We start from the raw sequence: 25,738 nt of genomic DNA, 5'->3' as shown, positions 1-25,738 counted from the left end.
GTGCAAAACAGACAAACAATTCGTCACAGTTCACCATCATAATAACCACTAAACAGCAACAAACAAAACTCTGAGATGTGTCTCCAGGACTTGTACAAGTTTCAAAGAGTTAGAGAGAGAGAGAGAGAAGCAAGTGACAAGAGAAAATTTGTCCTACATACCTCATTCTCTCTCTCACACACACACACACACACACACACACACACACACACACACACACACACACACACACACACACACACACAAACATACCCTGGTGGTCTTAGTGAGCATTATCATGTATTCTGTGGATAATCGTTGACTGCTGAGGTGAAACAGAACGGAGATAATTACATTATGTGTGAAATATTCTTCAATTTAGACTCAATTTAAAGTGAAGCTACAAACTTGTCTGCTAAGACAATCTCAATTCTTATTATTTATTCTGTCTATTGCAACACACACACACACACAAGCACACACACACACACACACACACACACACACACACACACACACACACACACACACACACACACACATCAGCCCTGAGAGTGGGTATGAATGTGCTCTCCCTTCGCAGTGATATAAATAGTCTCAGTATCTCTACAAGAGGGCGCTTTTTCATGTCGACCATGTGACATTCTGTTCAATTCAAAAGCAGCATTTCTAACAGTGTCTGACAGGTTTGACAGAGTACCTTTTATGTACAATACATCACCACATCATTTGTATCTACCACTCAAACAGCAATTCAATTTATATAATCTAGTGGTTTGTAGTTATGTGGTTAGTGCAATAAGCTTCTTCAACCATATAAATAAATAAATAATAATAATAACAAATAACACATAATAATACTAATAACAAATGTCTTCCTCTTTGAGCTGATCCTATGGAGGCATTTATGATAACGTGCCATCAACAGTTATGCATTCACACACACACGCACATGCACACACACCTGCACACACTAATTATTGCCCTCACAGGATTTTCTACACCCATTCCTGCTGAACACCGATGTGATGACCTTATCTCTTGCCCGGGGTTAACCCCCGCGTGACTGGACACAGTTCCTGATGTTAACCCCCGCGTGACTGGACACAGTTCCTGATGTTAACCCCCGCGTGACTGGACACAGTTCCTGATGTTAACCCCCGCGTGACTGGACACAGTTCCTGGTGTTAACCCCCGCGTGACTGGACACAGCTCCTGGTGTTAACCCCCGCGTGACTGGACACAGTTCCTGGTGTTAACCCCCACATGACTGGACACAGTTCCTGATGTTAACCCCCGCGTGACTGGACACAGTTCCTGATGTTAACCCCCATGTGACTGGACACAGTTCCTGGTGTTAACCCCCGTGTGACTGGACACAGTTCCTGATGTTAACCCCCATGTGACTGGACACGGTGCCTGGAGTTAACCCCCGCGTGACTGGACACAGTTCCTGGTGTTAACCCCCGCGTGACTGGACACGGTGCCTGGGGTTAACCCCCGCGTGACTGGACAGAGTTCCTGATGTTAACCCCCGCGTGACTGGACACAGTTCCTGATGTTAACCCCGCGTGACTGGACACAGTTCCTGGTGTTAACCCCCGTGTGACTGGACACGGTTCCTGATGTTAACCCCCGTGTGACTGGACACGGTGCCTGGGGTTAACCCCCGCGTGACTGGACACAGTTCCTGATGTTAACCCCCGTGTGACTGGACACGGTGCCTGGGGTTAACCCCCGCGTGACTGGACACTGTTCCTGGTGTTAAACCCCGCGTGACTGGACACGGTGCCCAGGGTTAACCCCCGCGTGACTGGACACAGTTCCTGGTGTTAAACCCCGTGTGACTGGACACGGTGCCCGGGGTTAACCCCCGTGTGACTGGACACAGTTCCTGGTGTTAACCCCCGTGTGACTGGACACGGTGCCCGGGGTTAACCCCCGCGTGACTGGACACGGTGCCCGGGGTTAACCCCCGCGTGACTGGGGAGCTGGTACTCTGCCCTACTTTTGCATATGTCCCCTGTGTTCCTTTGCTTCTCCCCCACATCTTCTTCTGCCTCGCACTTATCTACATTCTTCTCCTCCCTCCCTCCTTTGGTCCTTCTCCTCATCTCCTCCAAAAGCCATATGGACCCTTTAATGTGGCTCCCTCCCTCCCACATGCACTGTCACTTGTTATATTTGCTTTCACTGAGAGTGGCAAGGAGACAGTCTCAAAGCAAGCCTGAGACAGTGTATGAGAGAGAGAGAGAGAGAGAGAGAGAGAGAGAGAGAGAGAGAGAGAGAGAGAGAGAGAGAGAGAGAGAGAGAGAGAGGTGCACTTTTCTCTATGCAGCTGGTAGGATCAGAAGAAATAAGATATATGTTATGTAATTATTATAATAATGTAAAAAGCAATACAGCCATGCAGGTTGGTGCTTCAACAACAGCAGCCTGGCCCAGGACAGCGGCAGAGAGTAGTGGGGTCCTTGGTGCACAGACAGGTTCACTGCACTCTATTCACCCGAGTTCCTCACAGGCTTCAATTTCTAACAAATCCCAGCAATCCCTGATACAGCATATCATAGCACATAGCACACACATACATAAAAAAGCAGTGTGCTATTTAAATTTGCATGAGTGATTATTTTTGGTGTTCTTTTGAATGCTGCAATAAAAACATTACTACAGTCCTTTTAGAATTACCCTGCCTGAATGAATCCTGTTAGCCACAAAACCATTTCATTTTGCTACCACTGCAGTGAATTGCCATTTTCTGTAACATTCCAGCGCTTAGAAATCCACCTCCTATTTTCCTCTTTGATGTTTGATTAACTGAATGCCTTTGAATGGATAAACTGGCATAGGCTGACTCAGCAAAAGGGGAAAAGCTGCCAGAGCTCAAACCTCACTCAGATTCGCGCACTGGCTCCGGACTGAGTGCTGCACCCCCGGAGCCCAGACGCTTAACATGACACATAACAGTTTATGTGCGGGGGCCACACGGAATTTTCCATGAGTGACAAGTATCATTCTTTCATTTCCCTCCTGTAGGCTGGTGCCATTGTTCCATTAGAAGTGGAGAGAGCAGTGGGTGGCTTGCCTCTTTTTATGAGTGTCCTGATTGAATTTTTAAAAATAAATTATGCAGTGGTGAATCTAGCTGAAGGGGGTGGGGGGAGATGCTGGGGGGGGGGGGGGGAAGTGTTCTTCCACCGGATGTCATTCATATTCCACTGTATCCACGGCAACCCAGGGCCGTGAAGGGACCCCCCGCCTCTCCCGCTAAACCACAATTACCACCATCACCATCATTATTACTGCACCATAGGGTTCTTCACTGCCACCACTTGCTTCATAAAAAGCTAGTTGTAATTTCGTTGTCGCATTCGTGCGAGTGCATGAATGATCTTTAGGTTGTTTAGGTGCCAATCTGGCACGGGTAGCAAGTTAGCCATTGTAGTTGAAAGTAGGATTAAGTACGATTAAGATGTAAGTTGTTTTATCTGGAAAAGATAAATCTCCACTCTCCTTTAAACCACTTGGAGCACTGACAAACCGACAGGTAAATGCTCAGTAGCAGAACTTATCAAAATATACATTATTCCCAAATGTGAAAGATCAGCAGGACGGTGATTAGACTGGCGCAGCTCACTAGTCCGGTAGCCACGTTATTACTGCGAAACATTAATGTACATTTGGGCACCGTTTGTACTATCACACGGTTAACTGTATTTATTAAATGTGTGGCACTCCGTAGTGCTGCTCTTCACAGACGCTAGCTAGCAGCTTTCTAACAGAGAAGCTCAGCGAAGCGAGCGAAACAACGCTGAGCGTGAAAAAGCTTGTTGAGACGCTATTACTTTAGTTATAACCTAAACTGCAAGTAATGCTGAAAGTATAGTTTAGTTGGTCAGGATTATGGACAACGACACTGTTTTTGTCAATGAACGATAACTACAAGACGTTTTGATTGAACGTGACGATAAACCAGCTTCCTCTGGCGACCTGTACAGTTAGCTGGTTTGGTAGCTTTCTGGTGCCACTTTTTCTTCAGCGCAGAACGATGTTTTAGACCCAACAAGTTTGTTGTCTTTTAGAATTATATAAGATTACCTATTTTCTCAGGCACTGTTTGGTGCAGTGAAACAATATTCAGGTTAAAATACTTAAAGTCTGAAGTTACTGTCAATCTTCACATCAATGCAACTGATGCAAATGAAGACTAGAAATATAGAATATAGAAAATCCCTATAAAAGGGTAATATAGTATAACTATATAGTAACTACAGTACAGACATGCATGTGCTTGTTTATATGCAAGTTTACAATTGGATGGGATGTGCTGAAGGGATGGCAAGCACAATACAGAAGCCTGCAGTCATTCAAAATAAGTCATTATGAATGAACTGCAATAAAATGCACAAAGACCTGCGTCACTAGCCTGTGAGCGTCACCGTTCACAAAACAAGAGCAGGCAGAATTTTTCTAGTGCTGTAGGCTACAAAAGGTATCTGCACGGTGGTTCCATGTGCTATATACTCTAGGATGGGAGACAATCATTTTAAAGCAGTATGGTTTGAAAAATACCAAACCTATACCTCAACGCTGGTAAGGCCAGTTTGTGCGCACTGTGCCATGCAGCCGAACTCAGTCTGACCACAGTCTATGAGTTTGACTCACGGATTGCTAGGTACATTTAACTGAAGAGTCATGGCCTAGCAGTGGTTGCAGAGTGATGGCAGAGGCCATCGCGGATGAAAACGCAGCCCTTGCTGTCTCCACAGCCCGTTGTTAGAGCAAAGCTGAAAAGAAACTGCGGCTGCTGTTGTAGTTGACAAATGACTGGAATGCCAAAATGACCCAAGGCTAGGCGACGCCGTTAGAATGGAAGTCAGCCAAACTATAATTTCCGGTTTCTTGTCATTTCTGACAAGCAGAGTGGCTGCTGAGCTGTGTGTCTGAGGGATGTGAGTACAAAGAGTCTGAAGTGTGTCCATATGGTGATGGTTGGAGGGGAGGGGGGTTGGATGGGGCAATCCAGTCTACATAACTACATAGGAACCCGAACCAGGCTCCAGTATGCAGTGTGCCATATGCGAAAGTTCATGTACTTCAGTTGTGAAATGACAGTAAATCTCTTGAAGGTAATTGATTTCAGGACTGGGATGATAAGACAAAAACTAAGCAAACAAAATGTCCTGAAATGGGCCGATAGGTTGTGTATGAAATGGCATTTTTTGCAAAGACATATACATATTATACTATACACAAATACACACACGCATGCGCGCACACACACACACACACACACACAGACAGACAGACAGACAGACAGACAGACAGACAGACAGACAGATAGATAGATAGATAGATAGATAGATAGATAGATAGATAGATAGATCAGACTAAGTCAAAGACCGTTGTAGATTAAGCTAATTATGTCTATCTCTATGTACCCAGTCAAATATGTAGCAAACACAAAAATGCTTTATTTACATAGTCATTAAGAGAAATCAGTGACCAGCAATGAATCAACCACCAATCAGAAGACATCATGCACCACAGAAACCAGCAGTGCTGGGAGGTAGTAAGTGGGGGCCTGTGTCTACAGCTGGTTTCAGTTAACCATTAAACATCTCCTGAGGTCTCTCTCATTCACAACAGGGAGAGGAGAGAGTGGCACATCGGGTACCTCAAAAGTAGCTTTGGCTGCCTTTAACCAAAAATAGCTTTGCAAAGCTTTGCCATGGCTGCCAGTTGACCAAAAAAAAAAAAAAAAAAAAAACACAGCCAAAGAAATACACACCCCCACAGTGCTCTTGACACAAACCCACACTTTTTTTGAAAAGTGTTAGCATTCCTCTGCACTAGCAAAAAAAAAAAAAGCAAACAAAAAAACCCCAGAGCTTTTCAATCTAAATCTGCCATGATAAGACAGGGCAAGAATACTGCAGCTAAAGAAGGCTCTCCTCTGGTGTGGGTAAAAGAGAATGTGCAGCACTGTCAACCTTTGGAGGAGAATGAGAAATGCCTGAGCACAGACACTGGTTTGTGGCAAAGTGACGAGGGAGAGGCACACCATGGTGTCTTTCTCTCCTGATCAGATCAGTCATTTTCCGTAAGACCACATGTAGCACGTTGGCCAGTTTGAATTTGAAGCTCAAACCCTGTTGAATCATCAGGAAAGATGATTCAACCCCATCCTTCTTTGAATATCAAGACACAGATTTGTTCATTCAATTGGCGTAAAGATGGTCTTGTTTGACCTTGGCTCAGGTGGGAGTCAGGCTGATAAGTTGACTTGCACTGATAAGTAACTTGGAAGAATGCTGATATCTCAGACTGCTTTGCTGCTGGAGGAGACAGCTCCTTATCTGTCTGCACACCTGACACACACCGTCCCCCATCTGCGCCATGTCCCACGATGCCTTGCTGTAGCCAAGGAGGAGCTGCCAGAGAGATGGCTCCCTGATTGGACACCTGACACACAGAAATGACCCTGAAGGACGTGAAGATGTACACACTTGCACAGTGGCCCAACAGCAGGCTAATGTGGGGAATTCAAATGGATGCCCACTGAATGGAGCTACTGAATATCTTGTAAACTGAAATGTTACTGGTCACTTTGTCCAGTGTCAAGATGACATTTCCTGACAAAAACACTGGTCCCAGAAATGAACCAGAATTCATATTGAAAACATCAGGATGGATTTTAGTAAATGGTTTTTTGTCCCTCAGCTACCATTCTGATTTGTCCTTTTCTTTGGTCACTGTTACAGTAAAAGATTAACAACAGTGATATAATTACAGCAATTGTATTTTAGTAAAATACTTACTTGTCCAGATGAACCTTAAGAAGAAAAGACCTTTTCTGACAATGAACATTGCAAAGCCAACAAAATGTGCATAATATATTTAGATGGTACAAACAGCTGCACTAGGCAAATGTGAGGTCAATAATACCATACAAAACCTATAAGTGAAATATACAAATGAATGTTGAAATTTAATATGCAATTATAAAATCCGAGCCATGTTTCCATCCAATAATTTTTATGTGCACTGAAATCACAAAATCTGATAAGACTTCCAGAACATTGCTAAAAAGATTTCACACTTGCTTGAAATTTATGATGACATAGTGAATATGGTGAGCTAGATCAGCTCTTTAGTCTGTTTACTTTGCACAGTGATTCTAAATTAGGTTTAAACGCACTGAAATAAGGACTGTAAAATACACTCAGCGTAACTTTGCCCAAAGCTGTCGAACGCCTGTCTGGGAAAGTTCACTATAAATAACAAAGCAGTCGTTTCAGCATATTTGTGCCCCGCTGTTATCATCTTTCTTCGAAAAGCAAGAAACATGGCTTCATACGATCTGATACAAGGCAACCAGCCTGGTAGCAAAAACATCTAGATGGCCCTGCTCTGCTCTTTTTTACCCCCACGTGAGCTGCACACATTCTGCTTGTTGCACCCATCACACATGATCGTAGAATGAACCGGCTCAAATTGACTGCAGTCAGGTCAGATTAGGACGATGGGATGGCGCTGGTAACAGGGCTACACACCGATGCCCAAGATCTCACGCAGTAATGTTATGCCATTATTGCGGTCCATGTTTAATTAGAGAGATCACGGTAACCAGTGTGTTTGTGAGAAATGTGACCATCGGAGAAATGATGTAGGGCTGCCTGCGAGACACAGATAACCATCAGGAAATCTCCAAAACCAATGCATTTACGCAGGTCTTGCTGGCAAAGAGTTGCATCAGAGATGTAACTAATCACTAACCTGCATTTTCCAGTCTTTCTGTGTCTGTCATGGATGACTGAAAAATACCTTGACACCTTGTCCCCGACATGAGCTGAGGTGCCAATGAGGACAGAGTATCCAATGAAGCGTGAGTTCATCTTTCATACGTTTTACATGCAATGACACAGCAGAGCATCAGGCGCAACACATTCACACAGATATGGACATAACTGCAATCGCATGGTTAGAACCCTTCCTTTTGTGAGGTTTAAATTAAACTGTTCTGTGAATACCAGATATGCGTTAACGTAGGTATCAGAGCACATATATATAAATATTTGATTCACTGGCTCTTCTTCTGAGTTTAGAGAAGCAATATTAATAGGTGAATTAACTAATGTTCTTACAAGCTCCAACTAAGAAATGTTGAAAAGTATGATAATAAAGTAGGTTCAAAGTTCAAGTTCAAAGTTCAAAGAGGTTTTATTGTCATTTCAGCTATATACAAGTACACAACAAAAATGAGACAGTGTTCCTCCAGGACCACGGTGCAACACAAAAACAACAGTGCAACAGACAACATGCTACACAAGTGCAAACAGTCCAATATAGTGCAAGGTTATTACTAGAAATAAAAGATAGACATCAAGAACTCTAAAAAACCTAATATATCAGATGTAAAACTGCAAGGAGTGAAGGGCTTGGTGCAAAACATTTTGCATGTAACATCAAAGGTCATAAGTCATGTGGCAGACCTGACAACCACTGAAAACTCTGGAATTGTTGTCTCTCCTTATTCATGCAATGTTTCTTTATTCATTCTTCAAAATTAGGTATTGAAAATGTAAACTGGACCAGCTCTATAAACACTGTAAGTTCAAGGGACACGTGGGAGCTCACTGGAAACCATTTCTCCAGCCTGACATAACAAAACCAGGTGTGCTGGTATTTAATATAGGAGGGTGGGGGGTTTTTTGTCCCTAAGAACAGCAAGCATGTGGCAGGAGCAGGAGATAGCCGTCACAATATGGAGCAGCTGAGCGCAGAGGCAAACACAAATGTGCTCTCTTTCTACCCTGTGCTGAGTGGGCAGGAATGAGAGTCATGAATAATGAGTGGCACCCCACGAGATGCACAGCCGCACTTATTCTGCTGTTGGAAGAGCCTCATTATAACGCCTGTGCTTGTCTGTGCAGACACAAAGGAAACAATAGTTGGATCTCTCTCTCTCTCTCTCTCTTTCTCTCTCTCTCTCTCTCTCTCACACACACACACACACACACCCAACCACCACAATAACAACAACCACACACAAATGCCTGCATGCACACCTCACTAGAGACTGAATTGCTGTAGGGGAAGGTGCTGTATTCCTGCTTTGGGCAAAATACTTCCATGTGAAACCAACACCTTAGCAAAATGGGAGTCAGACAATGCTTTTAATCCTGGTCCTTCAAGTCTCTCTGACTGTATCTGTAGAACATGACTAGAGAGGACACACACACACACAAACACACACACACACACACACACACACACACACACACACACACACACACACACACACACACAGTTTCTGACTGTAGAGCGCGATTAGAGAGGACAGCCTCAGCCACTTCTTCTCTCTCTTTGTCTCTCTCTCACACGCACACAACACACACACATACACACACACACACACACACACACACACACACACACACACACACACACACACACACACACACACACACACACACACACACAAACACACACACACACAATGCAGTGTCTGACAGGGTATGATCTGATTTTGCTCATGTAACCTGTCCAAGCAGTTGGTGTCCATGTGTGTGCATGCATGCATCCTGTGTGTGTGTGTGTGTGTGTGTGTGTGTGCATGCTGGCTTTCCATGGTTTCTAAATAATTGGACAGTGATGCAATTTTTGTTGTTTGGTTTGCATTTGAATAGGAACAAAGAAAATTTGATGCAGTATATTGATATTTTAAGGGTCCTTTTTAATGCTGTCACCCCATTCCAAATGACTAAATCAAATTAATTTGAAATAAAAAATGTAATCAATTACATATTAACATAATCTTACATGAAGTTGTCATGTTTCATAAAGTTATTCATATCTAAAACTGGTTGACTCACCATGTGATTGAGTGGTTGAAGTCACCACCCATATACATGAACATTACCAGATGCTAGGTAGGTTTCAGTGCAATGTCCTGCTGCACGGTGCCAAATAGTGAGCTCCAAGACCTTTGAAATCCGTGCAGCAGAGAACTCCCAGCACTGCCATCAGAAGCCACAACATAACGTGAGTCAAACATGTTTGTGCCATCCAGTATAACGTTAGCCAAAGCAAAGGAAATTTTATTTGTATAGCACTTTTTACAACAGCTGATGTCACAAAGCAGGTTTACATATGTCTGGGTACATGCCCCAGTAGAGCAGACCAAAGAGCAGACAGTGGTGAGGAAAAACAACGTAAGGCTGAGAGGATGAAACCTTGAGTGGACAACCACACATGGCTGTGCCATCCAGCTAAGATTGCAGGCTCAGGACCATAAGCAGGTCCTGTTTTATGTTTCCTCATTCCAGTGTATTGCTACGGTTTCATCTTCATTTCACAAACAGCTAAAACCCTCTACAAGAGCTTTAATTTTTATGCCAATCTGATTCTGAGGCTTATCGAAGGCTAGCATCTTGCAGTAAGCAGTACAAGGTGCTGAAGGTGTGTTCTTTTTCTGTTCGATTCAGTTTAGTCTTTGATACATCTGTGCCTACATCCTAGACACTGCTCATGATCTATTTAGCATTCTTTGCTTCATGATTGAAAGTATTTTCTAGTCATCCACTACCGTGGCATTTCATGGTCTGCCAGGTTGAATGATCAGAGTACGTTCTTCTTAAATAGGTAGCCTACATTTTGACATGTCTAATTATTTGGCTGACATTTTTCTGTCCTGTTGAGGGTTAGGACTCCAGATGCAAATATTACATCTGGTATCAACGCTACATATTTTTTGCTTGAGTTAATGATGGCATAAATAAGGCAATAAACAATCGAGTAACCAACCATGTATTTCCCTGAAATGGAAGAACCAAAGTATGGACAGGGCAGTAATAAGGGAAGGGCAATTTTGCAAAAATTTAACATCATATTTACCTTTTCTGACTTTTTATCATGATAACGATAACTGAATCGCCCACCCCTAGCTGTGAATCCTATATGGTTCACCTGTCATACATGAAGTGACCCTCAAATTAAAGCTGGAATTCTGCATACACTAATTATTTTGCTTCAAATTCTACGCTCTTGATCGCAAAGCCAAAACAACAGAAATGGTGTCACTACTCCATAGCTTACAGGCTATGCTACACCGCATGTCTCAGTGCCAGGAAAACAAGGAAAAGGAAGTGGAGGTATGCTTCTAAAAAAAAAAAAGTGAACCGAGATGTGCCAAGTGTGACCTTGAGTTACCTTACACAAAACAACAGCTCCTCACACACTCCCTGGCTTTAGAGCCCTGTTGGACTCAAGGCTAATCCAAGGGGTGGAATTGGACCATCAGAGGAAATATGAAAGAGGAGAGAGAGAGAGAGAGAGAGAGAATGAATCTTCAAGTCTACCGCACATTCTAGACTGACTGAACTTGCATGTCTTTTGTCCACAGGACAGTGTAACCCACAGGGCAATCTTCAGAGCGGACCAGTGAATATGAATATTTATATATACGTATATGTACATTTCATTAGATATCTGCACTTGGTGATTATTAACATACAATAACAATTTTTTAATTGAAGGAACTTCAGTTAATGTATATTATTGTACTGTACTAAACATTTAGAGACACATAACTTTAATTTAACATGCTTTAAATAAGATACTAAAACTAATTAATATAACAAGTGCAATCACCAAATTCATCTGGCTTGTCCCAATCTTGCCTCAATTGCTCATCTTGTCAGTGTGGGGTGTGCGGGTGCGATTTTCACAGGACAGCTTGGATTGGGAGCAGAGACACGGTGTGCATCTGCCAAACCTCCAAATGACACCTTGCTGCAAATTACACACTAGATCTTGCACGGCACTGACGCGACAACTGCAGAGGGATGCAGTGGAAATCTGTCACTGAGATGAGCTGGATGCATTAGTCGTTGGTAGCAAAGTTAATTTTGGCACTTCTTGGTGATGTTACTGTTAGCTCACAAAGCAGAAACTGGTTTGTTAAAACGTTTGACGACATGCCAGCTCAGCTGTATGGTTATGCCATCTAAATATATGTGTTGGCATTGGTTTCACATAATTATATGGATGTTTAGTTTTAATGGTATTTAGTGATAGTGAGCACTGTAGATGAACATAATGGCATGTCGCAACTTATTGCATTTCAAAACACACACAAAAAAATAAAAAGTAGTTTCCAAGTAGAGACTTGGGTTTCTGTCCGTTTAAATTTTATAGTACTGTTTAAAGTAGTATAATTTAATTGTTTTATTAAGAAAATAAATAAATGAAATCCAAACAAGCTGTCAGGTTTGCCCTATAGTGCTGGATACAGTGTTTAGTATGCAGGAAGCAGCGTTCCATTATCTTTAATACCATGTGGAAACTACGGGCAGTGGTAGTTCAGTGGTTAAGGTACTTGACTTGTAATCAGAAGGTTGTTGGTTCAAGTTCCCACTGTTGGGCCCGAGCAAGGCCCTTAACCCTCAATTGCTCCAGTTGTACTCAGTCATAATTGTAAGTCTCTTTGGATAAAAGCATCAGCTAAATATCATTATTTGTTCTGTATTTTGTCAATATTGCTCAGTACTACAAGCAAGGGTCTTAAAAACCTTGAGAAATGTCCATTTGCAAGTGGCTGTGATTTGAATCCATCAATAAGCTCTCCACACTGGATGTGGTTTGATGGTAGTGTCTGTATGAACACTGGGATTTGTCCATCTACCAGCCATTTATATGTATTGCGTACCATTTCCAGACGACAGCCTACAGGATTATCTTGACTGTGCTGATAGCCTATGCTAGGCTGTTAATCTAAACATTTAACACTTTGAATGTTTAGACTAACAAAACTGCTATTTGAACACAGTCTGTCAAATATAACTGACTATGTTCTAATCTCAGTTTTCTGGCATGAAGTTGCATCTTTGCAGGTATACCTATCATAATATCCATTTATTTTATAGGCCTAATTGTAGAATTGGGGCCTATCCGTTACCATGGACACTTTGTCAGCCACCATCTACCCTTGCTGGTTTTGAACCACAAAGCCATTTTTGAATAGATATTTGGGTGCAAGATGAAGTCACAGTCTGTTGTTATTTTCGTCAATGACTTGTCTCCAACAATAATAGAGACACAGTTACACGGATATAATCTAAGTGCATGCAGTAAACTATAATCGTAACTTACATTACAGTGTAACTAAGATAGGATGTGTCTAGCATGACAGGTACCAGACTACAGGCCAGTTTATCACTAGAGCATATCTGAAGCTTTCCCAAGAGACCCAGCTGCACAACTGTAAAGTCATTAAAGCCAAAATGAGCCCTTTGAAAAGGCTTGGTCACCATTGTGGATTTGCCATGAAAGGGGTGATTCTGGGCACACAAAGCCGGCAGGCGCCGAAGGCTCGTCCGGCCCACCGTGGTGTTCGATGCTAGTGGTGGTGCCATTGGCGCAGTATGCCAATCGGACTGCCAGGGCAAGGGGGGGCAGCAACTTATAGACATCCAGCTATTTGATAGAGACTAGATCTATTGAAAAGTGTCACTGAGGGTCTTTCAAACATTCAAACAATCACACAGCAACTCTGCTTTGGAAAAGCCCACATGGGCCACTGGGTCATACCATTCTCAGAGAATGAAGGGAGAGTGGGAGCTCATTCTGCACACAAACAGGGCTTTCTCTACAGCAGCACAACAATCACATATCTTGATGGCACATCCGAAGCACGCGTGGCATCCCAACCTCCCCCAAATGCACACCACACAAAGAGCAGCGCCTCTGTTAGGCCAGAGGTGTGCACCATGGTGCAGGATTTCACCATTAAACCCCACAAGACAACCTCTGGCCAACGATATCCATCCACCACAGAAATGGTGGGGCAGTTATTTTATTCATTAGAAACTGTAGTTGCATTGCCAACAGTGAAATACAACACTGCTGGCCTTGCATTCACACCAGTGTATGCACGGTGATTCGGCCACTGTCTCAAGCCTGTGCACTTCTTAATCTGATTAATGTACGTATGTCTGAGAGAGAAAATGCACTTTTAGAGGAGCAGGCAGACACTCTCCGAGTCAGCCCAATTGACTGTATACGTGCCTACGGACGCCCAATAATGAATAATGATCAGGGCATCGACTTGCGGCCGCAGGTGCACGTTGATGGGGCAGAGTGAGGAATGAGAGGTGAAGAGTAATGTTATTGCTTGCCTCCACTAAGTAAACTCGTACTCATCAAAAACTTGCCTGAGGGGACCAGTGGATGGTTTACATGCTGAAGAGAGAAATAAGTCAGTGTGTCCACCCCAACTATCATTTTATCATCTTATCATATATGGTGTAAAATGCTTATTTATAAGAATTATTATTTCTGCTTATTTTTCTAACTCTTCCTATACTATTTATCATGCTACTGTCTTCCACAGGTGGCCAAACCAACAGAGATTGATGAGAGATTATTTGTACATACTGAGTTTTTTTTAACTTGGCTTGTAGCGTGTGTCGTCTGAGGTAAAAGGCGGCAAAGCAAACCCAGTTCATCTTGGAGGGCCACCCCAACTTCTCTATTTTCTCTCTTCTACTCTCCTTAACAGTGTCATTCTCCTTACATGATGTTCGTTTTTGTCTGGCGAGCATACATCTTAGCCCGAGGCTGTGAGTTAGCCACGGAAGGGCAGCAGAATGTGCCTGCATCTCACGCATTTTCAAGAATCAGCAGACAAAGTGGTGTTCTTACTTGCTGGACCCTTTCATGTTAGCGCTTAACATGCTTGCTGTCATCTCCTCTACCACACTGTGACCAATAAGCACCTGTCTAAATCCTGACCAATTCTGTCAGTACTATGTCAGTCCATAGTGCACTAGCTGTATACCACACTAGCACTGTGATATTGACATATGCACTAAAGTGATGATTAGGCTAAGCTTTACCTCTTCAGGCTGTTGTGTAAACAAAACATGTGTAAACAACTCTTTACCTGCTGAACTCTACGAGCTTGAGCCTAATTGGCTAGATGAGTCCTTCTCAAACACTGATGTTACATTTATGTAGGCTCAGTGTGGCACGTACCCAAAGCTTCAGACCTTGGCCTGCTGTGTTGCTGGCTAATCCTGTAATTACGCCTCCTCCCCCCTGCTTTTCGTCCGACATCTTGTGATTACTGCATGTCACTCCTTCCATCCCTCCATTTGGAACAAAGAAGAGTTCTGCTTGGGCAACAGCATTAGCCACTCAGGAAGCCTTGGGACGAACCCACTGTGGTCTGCATATCAAAGTGGACTGAAAGGGAATTACAGATGAGCTCGCCCTGACCCCTGGAATGCCCTACTAGCGGCCCATGGACACCAGCTGCCACAATCAAATGTCATAACATGGAGGTGTGAATCTGTGAGGAAACACTAAGCAGGCACAGATATCACACCCTATCAGCACTTGCCTTTAGGTCTCTTTTCATCTCAAATGTCAACTCTATGGTCTGTAGGTGGTTTCTTTTTTCCAGGATTTATTAGTCTTTCATTTGATCCTCTGCAGGCTTGCTTGCGTTTGTAGTGTGCCATGATATGTGATGGGTTTAATACCTGCAGCACCTTCAAGGCTATTACCTTGTATTGATCGGATCCCCATAAGCCCTTGGTCCAGAACGCCTCACCGCTCCTATTCTTTCAAAAATGTTCAGTCAAAATGGCAGCACTATTACCCTACTACTGCTATTACATTTGTATTGATCTAAAGAAGCGACAGAGACTGCCCAGTCTTTGCTTTCAGTTGGCGGCAGATCAATTATTTATCTATAGGCATAACTTTGGCAAGAAAGCATTTTTCCTCCTTGCAGACCTTTTGAGTTCCAATGCTACAGATCCAGTCATTATTTGTGTAATCTTTCATGTCTGTGAACTTAGTTTATTACAATTTGTCCTCAGGCAATAACCTCTACAGCAACACAACTCATCCTGATGGACTCCATTCCATCACACATGACAATGCAACCTTGAGACCTTCTTGGAGACAGTTGTGACACCTGTCAAGACCACTATAATCTGACAATGAGCCACACGGTCATTGTGGACAGCTGCAAGTAAGATTTGATGGCACCTGAGTGGATGTCCCCAGTTCTCTATTTTAACATTGTTTAAAATAGAGGATAACGACTCTTAAATTGTCCAGACAGGGGAAATCTGGGAAGTTAATTTATTTAATCCCCCCCCCCCCCCCAACTCTTAATTTTCACATTGGTCTGCAGTGCCATTCCCTTGAGAGTTTGCTCTACACAGTTCAGCATTTTCGTTGCTCAGACACCTATATCAACCTGGTTCCACTCAGTCATCTTATCATCATCAAGCCCACTGAGAGATGAATCAGGTATGTAAAGCAGTGGAAATAATAAATGATGTTGTATGTCCTTGATGTTCAACAACTGGTCTTGCAATCCAGAATCCTGAACCCATATCACACAAAACTGGTCCATAAATTAGATCAAGTAAATGAGATTTAATTAGCCTCTGTAGCGCATGAAGCAGTCTACAGCATCTGCAGTATATCCATTTATAGCTGGGCTTCCAGTTTCATTTATGACCTATATAGCTACATTATGGCAGTTATGCTTGTGAGACTGCTCATCCACTCTGCTTGTATTACATAATCATCACTTCTCCTTTTACAGTCACTGCAGTCCTCCATGAGGAGAAATTACATTTGTGTCACTATTCCAGCTGTAGATATAAAAAGCATATAATCCAGGACAGTTGTTGTCAGTGCTGCTCCTGGAAATCTTCCACACTGCGCACTTTATGGTTTGGTTTGAGCCCCAATCTAACTCATTTGAAGTCCTTGAATAATTGGTCTAATAAATTTGGGTTGAAACACAGATCTCCCGAAGGAGAGCTGGTAACAACTGGACCAGAAGCACAACCTCATAGACCCCCAAAGATGTGAAAGACCACAGGCAAAATAACACACATCATCCTGCTCAGGTTTAGTGGAATGGGTGTTGCTGCATGCTCTGAGAAAAGGTCAAGATTAAAAGGGGAGACCTTGCCTGGTTAAAGGCTCACAGCTAAAGCACCTTGTTCTCAGCCCTTATCCTCCACCTCTACCTCAACACTATCGTACTCCCACTGGCTCAGGGACACATCTTGTAACTCCTGAGCCTCTTACGCTGCAGCACCCTTATGAGTTACCACACTGCTGATGCTCCGTGTGAGACAGCGCAAATGCGGACGTGAGAAAAACGGAAGGCCTTGAAAGCAAGGACATGGGTCCAGAGGTGCGAGTGCACATGAATATGTCTATACTCGAGGAACATACCCACTTCATTATGCACCATTCAACATGTCAGTAGTCACTGACCTGCATCTTTTTCGAGGACCAACTGCAAAGCAATTTTAAGTTCATTGATCCTCATCTTAGCATTAAAATCAGTTATTACCATCTGTGATCCATGGAAACAACCATTACCATGTGAACCCTGTAAATATGGACTAAATTAGCTCCTTTAAAAAAGGCATTTCATTATACATTAGCTACAGGCTCCTCAAATTAGAACAGCAACGCCTACATCCTCCCGGAATAGCTAACCACAGGCTGCCATAGCACAAATATTCTTCCAGTATGGACTCTCCTTAGTGTTTGACCCCTTGCAACTTATTTCCGTCCAAACAAAAGAAATGCCTCCTCCATCGCTCCCCCTTTCCTCCACTCCCTCCTTCTCTCTTTGACTGTGTCTGAATATGAAGAATAAAAATAAAACCCTCTATGTTCCTGCCAGCACCAGAGGAGAGGCGAGAACTTCCTCCACTCCTGCTGTTTACCCCCTCAGCTAAAGCGCCCCCACCCATTCTCAGTTCTCAATCCAAACAAGCACATTTACGAACACTAATGCAGTGACATTTTGTCTCAGTACCTTGATTCTTTGTTGATGCCACTGTCTCTTCATCGGATTCTTGGAGCGCTAAATCGCTCAATGTGCTGCCATAATTAAGTCCTTGCGATGAACACAAAAAATGCCTTGCATGTCGTGGACTGTGGGCTAGCTCTTTTCCGTTGACTGATGGCTTGTCTCCTGTGTGAAAGGTCCATGTAAGCTCCAGCTGGGCCCACCTGTGTTCCCTAACTTTTCCTTCCAGATGCAAAGCAGCTTCCATGCAAATTGGCATCGGCTTGGCACGGACAGGTGCAATTAAACACCCTCCACCCCCGGCACCACTATCACTCACTGACTCAAGGCAGCAGCCGGCTTGCTGTACACACTTATATCTTTTTTCCCCAGGTGAAGTTTTTTTGTAAAAAAGGCTCAGATGCATTTCATTGCTAAGTGTTTCCCTGCTTTTTGACCGGGAATGTGCCAGGGATAGGGAGAAGGTGCTGGTGGCTAAAATGCTAAATTATGGCTTCCTTCACCTCTGTAATTTAACGATGGAGATTCCAGCCATGTGGTCATGATTGGAGTTGCCCATGTGGTGGCGCTGTGAGTGTACCTGACCTTCTCCATGGTTCAGCCCACGTTAGTCTCTGCCTGCTTGATGTTTTGCGGATGCTTTTCAGAAGCATGGTGGGAGTAGCTTTTGAGCTTAAAGAAAGGAAAAACACAAAACAGCCATCCTAGTACTGTGCCACTGGCAGTGACACAGAGATCACTTTGCATGATGTGGGAAGAATGACTCACAGAACCAGATGCCCCTGCATTCTGAGCTGTGAACAACACATTTCAAACAAGTCAGTAAACCTTAGACCTTGGGAAAAACCTAGACACTGATCTCAGTTCCGTATCATACACCTCCACCTGGTTGCTCAAACATCTGAGAGGGCATACAGCACAATTTGAATATTCAAATTATTATATTCATAATATGACATGAGGAAAAAACCTTTTTTTCAAAACAGAGTGATTTCTAATCATGAAACCCAAGAAATCAGATTAAAAATCTATATTATACTTACTGTTTTGCCCCCTTGAAGTAGCACTAGTCACTGTACTATCGATGCCCTATTGTTCCCTGTTCCCTTTAAAAAGCTGTTTGGCCACCACCTGTTTCTATAGTAGACAAAGGAATCTCCCCAAGCCCTGGGGGTGTAAGCAGACACCGGGTCCACCTCTGTGGAGAGCTCCCATTCAGAGTTAGAATTGCCACACCATGCCGTGAGTATGCAGGGCCCAGTTACATGATGGCTGTGGTGCCAAAAATCGAAGACTGTTCCTTCTTCGGTTTGATGGACCTTGTGGCCTTTGACCTGGGGAGGGGAGGGTGGTAATTACCGTAACTAATGTCACATGTTCTATTTGCATTGCTAAAAGACCTACAGATAAGGCCTTCGAGCTGACCTCTCTGACTAGTGGTGCTCAAACAAACAAACAAACAAACAAAAACCAACCCAACCTGTAACTATCAGGTTTTTCCAGGGCTGCTGTAATGCTTAGCCTATCTGCTGTGGTGCTGATTACTTAAGTGACACCAAAGAGGTCCAGCCTGCACGAGTCAGTCAGTTTCCTGCATGACTAAAGTGAGAGCTCTCGGGACCAGCAGGCTTTAATAAGCGGAAACGGGATGTATGGGTCCCGCTAACCTGCTGCCTCCTTATCTTTGCCGCTGCTGAGGCAAAACACTGTCAGGAGGAGACGGGGCGAGCCAGCAAGTAAGAGGCAGAATGATGTCCATTATGGGCAAGAGCAAGTGAGATCAGCAGCCAAATGTCTAAAAGCATGAAAAAAAGAAGAGTGGTGCAAAAAAAGAGAAAGTGTTCAGAGCCAGAAGACATGATGTATATGTGTAGCAATACAATCTTGCAAATAAGTATTATGGGTCGTGTCCAGGATATACTGAAAATACACTGTACTGACTAATCAGTTTGAACACTTATGTAAGAGCATTGTTAAAAAACAGCTGCCATAAATTTAGGAGCTCAACTTAGGATTTAAGCCTATTCATAATGCTGTCCAAATTCACCATATAAGGTAAATATAAAGTTTACTTTCTTTAATTAATCAAGATTGATTTATTGACTGATTGATTGATTGATTGATTCCCATCGACTGAGAAAGAAGAGACTGTTCCTGAATATACCCAAGCAGTGTCTGCCAATCACGGGTGCCTGTTAGGTCACAGAACTATGCAGTTAGTGCTCTCCAAGTGCTTCTTAATGGAACCGTATGGGCTGCACTTTCAAAAGAGCCAAAGACCAGCCGTGGGAGGTAGAAACCATATACTCAGGTTATTTCTGAGGCATCTCAGTGGAGAGAATCCTTATTCAAGTGTCTGCCTATTTACTGAGCTTTGATCTCCAAACTCTATACACACCACAGGCTTTTAGTTACTGTCGGATTTTAAATTACTGCTCACCATGACGGAAATATTCCTGCTTCTCTATTGGCCCTAGCTGCATTTAAGGTGTTCAAAATTTTACTACCTTCACAGTATGGACAAGCTATTAACATAAGACTTAAGCTTTGAAAATTCACATTAGCTTAATGCTGGATCCTTTACAGTGGCCAAGAACATCTTGGTAATTGGCTTTACATTAATAGGACACTAATATATAGACTGCTTTTTTGTGGTTCGATACTTCGAACAAGGACCTTTCTTTTAATGAGCGGTTCCATTATGTTTAGCTTTTGAGCTTCTGGTCAGCCTGAATAACCCAGCATGGCATGCAAAGACCTGGTTCGCTGCACGTTCACAGGTCTGCAGCCACAATATCAGGCACCTGCTGCACTCTCTAATAACCTTATCTTTCAGTCCCCACATCCCACCCCACACCCAACCAAGACACGCCCAGTAAAAATGCCGCCTTGCACTGCATAAAGTGTCAGTCTTCACCTGTTGTTCAGTTAGAGGGGAAACAGCACAGGGCCTGTGCCATTTGTCAGACCTTCAGATGGATTACCTTATGACACCGAATGACACAGCTGTAGAAAATAAAGGCTGGATGCACCACAGGAGCTTACATAGGCATTCAGAACATTCTGGCTCCACCTTTTTAATTTATGTCAAACGCTGCATTCCCAAGATAACCTTAGCCTTACTGTATTTTTAAAGGACAATAAGGAATTGTCTTCCCAAATATATTGTTTAAGAACTGTGGCACCAGGGTCTTCGCAGAACATCATCTTTGCCATTGCTGAATGAATCACTGGGCAATTAAAATGGCTCGCACCTGTGCGAGGTTTTTGCCAGCCTACTAACATGGGTGTGTTTTCTTTCATTAGACTGTTAGAGCCTGAGAGAGATTTGGAACACAGATCCCACTGGAGCGAGTGACCGCTAGGAGCGAATGTTGGCTAGAAGCCTGACCCTGAATGTATGTTAACTGTGGTCTACTGATCAGATTATTTATATTATTAAAAGCTAGTTCTGCCTTTTCACTCCTACAAAGGGCAACATGTATGTACTCTTTAAAGATCAGCTGATCAGTACAGCCTTCTCAATTAAATTATGCATTACCCAAACACACTCCAACTCTTACAGCTGATCCTCATACACATTTAACAGCATGAGGAGTGTTGCAGGCCTTAATATGCAGCCAGCAAGACATTCAAAGCCAATGCCAGTGTACTCATCTCTCAAAAACAGAGTCGGGAAATAAACACACACACACACACACAAGCTCACACACAGAGTGACCCCCCCCCCTCAGTCCCTGCAGCACAGAAACAGCTTTGTGGAGCCTCCAGCCTTGACAGAGCACGGGGAACAAAGTGTGCCGTGTCTGAGCCATCCCAACAGCTGGGACACACAGCGAAGCCTCAGACGTGCCTAAACACCATGAGACATTTTCTATGTCCACGCTGCCTCCCCCCTTTCTCCCCCTTGTCCTCTCATCTCAGCCTGATCACTTCCTCTGCTGCATCCAGTGGTCCATACTTCTCGCCTTTCTCTTCACCCCCCCCCGAGCCCCCCCCCCCTTACTGTTTGCGTGGTCCATTCTGCTGCGGTGGGATAACGAGTGAGACATGAGCATCGCTGGCACCAACGGGTGGCCATGCAGAAGCGACTGCATGCTAGAAGGGCATTTAATGAATACATAATGGCCTAAATCATGGAAAAACGCAGTTTTGTGCTTCGCCAGCAGAGACTACTGAAGTTAAACCATACTGGCCTACTGATACTCAGCATAATGGGGATTATTTGTTGACATTAGTCAGAAACAGAACAAAAGCAGAAACAAATATAAACAAATGCATCTTTTTTTTTTTAGTAGTGCAATAGGATAAAAATTGTTCATGAAAACTAGTTGAAATTTCTGCTGTATATTAATAGATGATGTAGTAGAATAAATTATACAGCATAATAAATTATTCACAGTAAATATTTAATATTAATTCTCCATATATTATAAGGTGAAGTCTATACTGAGATGTTAATAATATTAGGTGTTTAGTTAATCGTCTCATGCGAAAGGCCATAAAGTTTAACATGCTTTAGGGCACCCTGCAAAATGCGCGTTCTGCTTTGTGTGTATCCGATGTATGCATCCGCAGAGTGTGTGTATCAAGCGTTATCTGTTGTAAACCGATCGTTTAGACGCCTCCTTCAATTATCAAAAAAATTCAACAGCTGCCAAGGCAAAGGCATTGTCAATAATTGTCCAATACAGCAAATATACAAATATACGTTTTTATTCAGATCCTGTAAATGTTTAAATGTTCTGAAGCTTAAATCCAGATTCGTCCGATATCTTACATCTTAATACAGTCTTATTTTTTAAGTTTTTAAAATAATCGACATCGTTTATGGATGAGACGTTGACTGCCAGTTCGCACCTCTGCGAAAGGTGTTCTGCTCAACACGTCCAGGGCCAGCTCATTTCTTTTAAAGGTTTCGTTTCCATTCCGAAATAATTTCTTATGCAGTTTAAGTGACAGGACAGAAAATAGTAATAATTATTGAATACATTTAAAATTAGGATAGCATAAGCTGTGTGGGAAATTTCTTATTTGTCTCTTATTTCATTTATCCATTCAATTTATAGATTTTAGTTTCCTAGTTTAGAACGCTGGTGTGGCATACAATTTAATTTAAACACCTAGACAAATTACAATAAATCGTGCAATCACTCAGAGAAGTTTTTTCGTTCATACCACAGCACAGAAGTCTCAGGTTTCACAAAGAGTCTCCCCATGATTTTCTGCCCTCCCCCCGAACAGTGAAAAACCGTGGAGACATTTCGACCTAAACTTCAAAAACTACCACACAAATAATAATGTTGACTGCGCCGCATTTCGACATGCCACAAACTTATATATTTATGCTGACAGTTGTACAATATCCTAATTTTACAGTAAGGACACTTCTAACACCATCTCTCATTGAGAAGTACACGCCAGGAAAATACATGATATGCCTGAAGAAATGAGGTACAACTGTTATAACCAACCTTCTGGACTTTATACATTTGGGAAGGGCATCTCAAACTAACATATAAGTGTGAGTTCGATCACTGTGTACTGGCAAACCTCGTTAGTCAGCAGTAAAACCAAGAGGGCTTCCACACGGTTCGGTGCTAACTGCAGATGTGCCCCCCCCCCCCCCCACCCCCCAACGGGTTGCATTTCAAGACACGATCAGTTACACTATGCAACCAAGGAACAGCGAGAAAGTAGCGATAAATTAGCTATTTTAACGCCTCGAAGGGATCGCCGCATAGGTTGCTTAACCTAAAATGTTTAGCAGATCAGATAAAAGTCCAGGTGAGCTGTGTATCCAGCTAGCTTGCTGGTTATCTCTGGTGCATGCATAATTTAACCCACACCTGTCACCCGCTCGTGCTATAGGATAGCTATTCTAGCTACCTCCTGAATGTGATGGCCAGTCAGTGTTTTCTTACTTGGGCCAGTACATACCTCAAACTGTACCCAGACAATATACAATGTCATTTTAATTCAATATATACTCGGTATACTATAATTCTTAAAAGGTTAACTTTCATCATCTAACGTTAATTGCAAAAAACAATAGAAAGCTATCAAATAGGTTATGGTCACCAATGTAAGATTTTAATTACAGCTAAAAGAAAAACAACGTACACATTGTTCTAAAGTTAAAAGAAGCTCGTACCTCTAATTCAGAAATTTCCGTTTTTTTCCATCGCTCTCGAGGTTATATGGGTATTCCCGTATTCCTTTCAATTCAGTCCTCCAGCCCCGGTACCACGATACAGAATTACCATTGCAGAAATACAGCTAGCTAGTGAATCGCGTTAGAGATGCGCTCCCAGGACTACAGCACAGTTTTTATCATAAAGGGATTCACATAGATTAACTAGGGACATATGCGCCGAAAATGGCTAGTTTAGCACCCGTGACGTCGATCAAGCTGATATTAGCATACTTCTGTCTCTGTGTAAAGTGGGTGTGCAATCAGTTTTTATAAGGTTATGGAGCTCATGGTTATAATCCACGTGAATCTACCTCTGCCCGCTAGTTTTGGTACAAACCTTTTTCTATTGTTGGAGCTGCCCCACGCAGCACAGGACTCCGGACAACACCAGCACAAAGTATGACCTGACCTGATTGGTCTATTAACTACAAACCACGCCCTTTTATATTCTGCTATCCAATCAAGAGAAGCTGAATGAATAACGGATTAATTATTTTCACGCATTCTATAACGGAGGCAAACGCGTAATTATTTAACCCTTTATATATTCTTCATAAGAGAACATATACAGATTTAATGAAATCTGTATAAAATTCTCAGGATTTTGTGTGCATGTAAAACTATACGCACATCTCCAAGGTCTGAGTCCAACCCCCGATGTCCTAGAAGGTGTATAAATGTTGTAATTGTCTCAACATTTTTAAACAACGTAAATGTAAACAAATATATTAAGTTTAGCAGGAAATAATTTAAATGTAAAGTTTATAGTTCAATAGTTTGCTGATTTCATCCACATAATGTAAGTCCACCTCAGTGTAACTAGCATTATGCGAGAGTGGTAGGTCGGTATGGAAAGCCAAAGTAGTCAAAATTCGTCTCAAACGAAACGCGTTTTACTTGTAAAATGGCGAAAAAAAGGGGCGCTTTGGATGTTTTTACGCGGCAAAACACGGAGTTATTTTTTCACTACACCGTAAAATACGCCGTAAAATATGCCGCAAAAATGCCGTATTCTCTTTCTCTCTCTCTCTCTCTCTCTCTCTCTCTCTCTCTCTCTCTCTCTCTCTCTCTCTCTCTCTCTCTCTCTCTCTCTCTCAAAGCTTCTGAGTTTGTTTGGTTATTTATTCAAATTTGAGCACTGTCTTCAAATTAGAGCTACTGAGTAAATAAGCAATTTTATTACCCTGAGGAGTCTCTTTGCTTTACTAAACGATAATAAATACAAACCTAACACATTACTAATTATTGTATGCTCCTGTCTGTTCTTTAATTGGCTCATAACTCAAAAAGGTTTTTTTGATAACTTCAGATGAATCCACAAAGAAGTCTTCCGAAAGTGCTATGTAATATGGAAACAAAAATAATTATAACAATGAATACTTTATATTTAGTGTTTGATGTACTGTTGAAATGTCAAGGTCAATGTTAACATTTCAATTTCAGTTTTCAATGTACATTTTGAAACCCAGACTGACCCAAATGAAGTTGTCATCAATAAATATGACCAGCCTCATCACTTCAGGATGGTGACTGACAGTGGTAGGTAACACCTGCCCTGGAGATGCAGAATTCTAGGTGGCTGTGATGAATAGAACCTGGCATGTTCATGCATTGTCAAAATCAGTAACATGATGCATCCACCAATGTAACCAGCTATATATTGTTTAATACTCTCTAATGTATAGACTACTGTAATTGTT

General features: G+C 42.6%; 1 protein-coding gene across 4 annotated transcripts in view; it reads right to left on the bottom strand.

Annotated features, from left to right (window-relative positions):
- Nucleotides 1-24,398, bottom strand: part of wasf1 (WASP family member 1) — a 63,172-nt gene extending 38,774 nt beyond the window's left edge. For 2 of the 4 annotated variants that reach the window (XM_027001296.2, XM_027001320.2), the window contains exon 1: nucleotides 23,997-24,369. The gene's annotated coding sequence lies outside the window, so the exon portion shown is untranslated. The other 2 variants (XM_027001304.2, XM_027001312.3) reach the window with 2 other exon arrangements.
- Nucleotides 24,399-25,738: the final 1,340 nt, after the last annotated feature.

Source organism: Electrophorus electricus, chromosome 2 (genome assembly GCF_041902795.1).
Source record: "Electrophorus electricus isolate QZ-2024a chromosome 2, ASM4190279v1, whole genome shotgun sequence".
NCBI classification, from domain to species: Eukaryota; Metazoa; Chordata; class Actinopteri; order Gymnotiformes; family Gymnotidae; genus Electrophorus; species Electrophorus electricus.
Note: the sequence above shows the minus strand (reverse complement) of the source record. Positions and strands in the feature narration are given on the sequence as shown.